This window comes from Lactuca saligna, chromosome 8 (genome assembly GCF_052625555.1).
Source record: "Lactuca saligna cultivar CGN05327 chromosome 8, ASM5262555v1, whole genome shotgun sequence".
NCBI lineage: Eukaryota > Viridiplantae > Streptophyta > Magnoliopsida > Asterales > Asteraceae > Lactuca > Lactuca saligna.
In genome coordinates, this window is record NC_136424.1 from 13,332,452 (window position 1) to 13,338,174 (window position 5,723).

Here is a 5,723-nt window from a genome sequence, read left to right on the forward strand (position 1 = left end):
ATTTGGGAAGACCATAGTTGTCGAACTTTGACATCTATAAAACGGGAGAAAACAAATTCAAGTTAGTTGATAGATTGAGTCCTTAATAAATCACCCAAATGAGATATTAAGGCTAGGACCCAACACAATACGCTACAACCTAGAAAAGGGATTCCGTAATCTAGTTGCAGAATATTTAAAGGTAAGTGAATGACGATTCACTAATTTTCCACCATGAAAAACGAAAAAGAAATTTAAGTTTTAAATCTATGAAAACTACTAGATCCTTTGAGATTCATTGACCTTTTAAATGGCATGTTTAAATCTCGATATGCCCCTCTTGTTTGTGACTGGGATGCCGAGGATCACAAAGCGGGTGTGAATAACCATGCAAACTTACATGGTGCCCTCACATGTTACGGTCACCTATTCGATGTGCCGGTAAACCACACACGCTCCACCGAACTATGACAAACATTGATTCACCCTTTGCTACCTTTGCTTAGAACCGTTTAGTGTGTCGGTAAACCACACACGCTCCACTAACGTCTTCGCAAGGGCCCAAAGTGTAATTTCATGGAATTGCATTAATTCACTTTTGCCTAAGTAACTAAGATTGGGAATTTGTAAAACATTTAGTTACTTTTGTACTTCATTATACTTATAATGGAAAGTTTTGTCATATCCTACCCGTTCGGCTAATGACCCTCCACTAGTTAAGAGTGTGGTGGGTAAGAGTGGATACCCATTCAATCGCCATTTTATAGGCAATTCCCTTAAACACCCCTTATAGACCAGCTTCGTGAATGAGGCCTACTAACGGTAAGACTGACTTTTACTCATACATATATAATGTTAGACTTTTAATGTTATATATAGTATAGGTTGTATTTTACACTTTTAAAATACTAGGTGGTCAAATTTAACGATTGTACTTTTAATTCAATTAAATGTAAACCAAAACTTTTATGGATTTATTAAACCTCTTTTAATTATACACCTTAATTAATTAATAAAACCATAAGGGTGTGATTTGAACTTTTCAAAACAATACCAGGGTTTTAGAATTTAACATTTCTAAATTAAACTTTTAATCAACTTTTAAATTCCAAAAACTTGAGGGCAAGTTTTGAAACTATTCAAAACATTTGGGTTTTAACTATTTAAATTTCAAAAACAAAACTTTTAAGTTCAAATTTAAATTATAAAACCTAAAGGGGAAAAATTGAAACTTTTCATAACACAATGATCAAATAACAAATAATATAAATTAAACAATTAATTTCATCATTATCTATATTTGACCTAATTTCAATTTCTTACAAAATAAGTTACCCAATTAATACAAATAATTCAATCTTTATCATATAAGGAAGTTATTATCTAATCAATTGGTAATTATCTTGTGTTTTGGCAAGGATATTCTTTAAGAAACAATAAAATTCATATTTTATAGGTTTAAAATGAATATGGTAATTATCCTTAAGCAAAACAGCAACAAAATCCGAAAATCCCTCTGTTCGACGCTCCGACTCGCCGAGTCACACTCTGGAACTCGCCGAGTCCAGGTAGTGACTCGCCGAGTCAGGTCGAACAGAAGGTCAGAAAATGATTTTCAGCTACATAATGCATCAATACAATAGAAACCAATCTAGGCTCTGATACCACTGATGGGTTTTAGTCATACGAACACCCTATTTGCTCATACAAACCCTAATGCTTGGATCTAGGTTTCTCTATTGTACATGCAATTTATCCAAGACTATAAACCCTAATTCTAGCATATGATAATTGACATTAACATAATAATGGGTTTAAGATATTACCTTGATTGTTATGTAGCAATAACAATCTCAAATCCTTCTTGTATTGACTTTAGAAAGCTTAGAGTCACAAATGTCACTCCTCTAATGGTTCACAAACACCAAGAGCAAGAGGATGAAGAGGAGAAGAGAAAGAGGCTCTCAAAAACGTGTGGAAACCCTAGACAACTAGTTCACCCCGTTTTTGGAGCATAAGGGTTCTATATATATAGTGAGGCTAGTAGGGTTATCTAACAAGGAAACCCTAATTTGGATGCTTAAGCCCTAAGCAACCCATGGACTCCTTTCCTTAAAGGCCTTGGACGATTTCCAATGGGTTTCCCCATAGAATTCGTCCAACCTTATAATATAAGGCAATCCATAGCCCAATTGCAATTATCTTATAATTACAGTTCTAGTCCCTTAAGTTTAATTAATCTCTTTTAGTCACAAACTTAATTCTTATTAATTCTTGGCTAATATTAATTAACCAATATGATTTCTCCTTTAATATATTATTCCTATAATATATTAATAAATCATATTTAATCCTTTCTCTCCATAATTCATCCTATCAAGTTGCTTTGGTGAAGGCAACCCAAAAGGACCATGCACCATCGGGTCAAGTACATACCAAATTAGTTATGGACTTAGACACTAATCCAACAGTAATACCATTAGATGAGGAAGGAAACCACTTTAGGGACTAGGAAACACTTGAAACTAAGTGTTAGAATCACATGTGATTGAAAGAGGGGAGTTTACGGCCATAAAAAGGGGTGTACGGTCATGAGTTTTCGGCCCAACTGAGTTTGTGGCCCATGGGTTTACGGCCCAATGGGTGTACGGGCAAGGAGTTTTCGGCCGTACACTCATGATGAAGTGTGTATTTGAGGTGTTTTGAAGTCCTTTCTAGCCCCTTGGAAGTGTTCTAAGTCCCATACTTAGCCTTAGGATGAGTTTTAAGGCTAATAATTGACCAAAAGGTAGGGTTTGCGGCCAATGAGGGGTGTACGGCCGTAAAACCTCAATGATCATATCTTTTGGGTCGATTTTAAGGTGAAAAACAAGCATTTCTAGTAGATAACAAGCATAGGAAGTAGTTACTTACTATACGGAAGCTTGGAATGGGGTTGTTAGCTACCAAGAACTAGTGTGTGTTCTTGGTGCTCTTGGTGAGAGAGAAGATCTAGACAAAGATGAGATAAATGAGGTAGGAATGTGGATTCATCACTAGATAAGAGATTGAAACACAATCAAGATGGAGGATCACTTACATTTTTGAGGATCCTTGAGTAAAATCGATGGATGTAGAGAGAGAGAGAGAGTAGAGAGAGAAATCCTTGGAAGTGAGTAAAGTGATAAATGAAGGCCAAGAATCCTTCATATAGGGGTGAGTTTTCGGCCAAGGGCTGGGTGGGGGTGTACAGCCGTAAACTCGAGTTTGTGGCTGTACACTCCTCTCGAAGGGGTGTTTGGCCCGGATGCTATGTTATGATTTAGGAAAACGAGTTCTTAGACCCAAACCTTGATTGAACTGGGATTAGAATACCCGAATAGACCCAAAACAATGTTAAACGATGGAAAAAATAAATTTGAATTGAATGATTTTAAACTGTTTGTACAAAAAGAAGTTTCAAGTTGTCACATCATCCCCCCGTTAGAGGGAATTTCGTCCCAAAATTCAAACATAGAATATAAATCATGGACTTGGAAAGAGATGTGGATATTTATGTTTCATTGAATCTTCGCGCTCCCAAGTGAATTCAGGTCATCGCTTGGCATTCCAGCGAACCTTCACTATTGGTATGCGACTTTGCTTTGTTCGTTTGATCTCTCAATCCATGATTTCTCCTAGTTCTTCCACGAAGTTAAGATTCTTTTTGCTTTCAATCTCATCGAGAAGGATCATAAGGGTCTCGTCAGATAAACACTTTTTAATATTCGAGACGTGGAAGACGGGATGGATGTTGCTAAGCTCTTGGGGTAACCGGAGTTTGTATGCTACGGGACCGATCCTCGCAAGAATCTTGAATGGTTCTATGTACCTTGGATTTAGCTTTCCATGCTTTCCGAAGCGTATCATGCCTTTCCAGGGTGAGATCTTCAACAGAACACGGTCTCCAACCTGGAACTCCAAGGGTTTTCATCTCTTATCGATGTAGCTCTTTTGTCGATCTCTCGAAGCCTTTAGTCGTTCTCGAATTTGTAAGATATAGTCTGTATTTTCCCGGATGATCTCTAGGCCTGTGAGAGTGCTGTCGGGGACTTGTCCCTTGGCTAGCTGCCTGTCGCCCACCTCAGCCCAGTACAGAGGGGATCTGCACTTACGGCCATAGATAGCTTCAAAAGGTGCAACCTTGATGCTGATATGATAACTGTTGTTGTAGGAGAACTCAACTAAGGGCAAATAGGTGTCCCATGACTTACCGAAGTCAATGAAACATGCTCTCAACATGTCTTCCAAGGTCTGGATGGTCCTCTCACTCTGCCCATCTGTATAAGGATGGTAAGTTGTGCTTATATCCAACTTAGTTCCAAGGGTTTTCTGCAATGACTGCCAAAATCTCGAGGTAAACCAACTATCTCGATTGGAGATGATGGACATAGGTACATCGTGCAGACGAACTATCTATTGGATGTAAATTTGCGTGAGTCTTTCCATTTTGAAAGTTTCCTTGATTGGCATGAAGTTGGCGGATTTGGTTAATCGATCGACAATTACCCATATGGTATCGTACCCACTCGGAGATTTGGGTAATTTAGTGATAAAATCCATAGAAATCCTCTCCCACTTCCACTCAGGTATCTCTGGCTGCTGGAGCAGACCTGAGGGCTTCTTATATTTAACCTTCACCTTGGCGCAAGTCAGACACTTGCCCATGAAGGTAGCAATCTTTGCTTTCATGTTTGGCCACCAATATAGCTTCTTGAGGTCCAAATACATCTAATCCGAACCTGGGTGAACAGAGTATTTAGTCTTATGAGCTTCGTTCATGACAACCTCTATATAACCACCGAACTTTGGGGTCCAGATCTGAGTCATGAAGTAATAGACTTTGTCTCTCCTGATCTCTAAGTTTTTCTCCATTCCTCTCAAAGCTTCATCCGACACGTTCTCTGGCTTTAAGGCTTCTAGCTGAGCCGCTCTGATTTGTGCGGATAAATGGGAATGAATGGTCATGGTCATTGCCTTCACCCTACGACCTGAGTACTCTTTCCGGCTGAGGGCATCTGCTACCACATTGGCCTTGTCGGGATGGTAGCGTATTTCGCACTCATAATCACTGAGTAGCTCTACCCATCGCCATTGCCACATGTTCAAGTCTTTATGGTCGAAAATGTGTTGTAGGATTTTATGGTCGGTGAAGACTGTGAACTTGGTTCCATAGAGGTAATGCCTCCATATCTTCAATGCGAAGACCATTGCTCCCAACTCCACATTGTGAGTTGTATAATTGACTTCGTGTGCTTTCAGCTGTGTTGAGGCATAGGCAATAACCTTTCCCCGCTGCATGAGCACACATCCTAGGCCTTGAATGGATGTATCACAGTAGACAACGAAGTCCTCCATTCCTTCGGGCAGAGACAGGATAGGTGCACTGCACATGGCCTGTTTCAATGTTCAGAACACAGTGTCTTGCTTTTAACTCTAACCAAATGGTACACCTTTCTGAGTCAGAGTGGTTAAGGGTTTGGCAATCCTAAAGAAGTTTTGGATAAACCTGTGATAATAGCCAGCGAGGCCCAAGAATTGACGGATTTCTGTGGGCGTCTTCGGTGCTGAACAGTTTTCTATCGCTTTGATTTTGGAAGGGTCCACGTGTATGGCTTCCTCGTTTACCACATGACCTAGGAAAGTTACTTTTCGAATCCAGAATTCACACTTGGAGAATTTCACGTATAGCTGCTCTGCTCTTAGAGTTTCCAACACTAACCTCA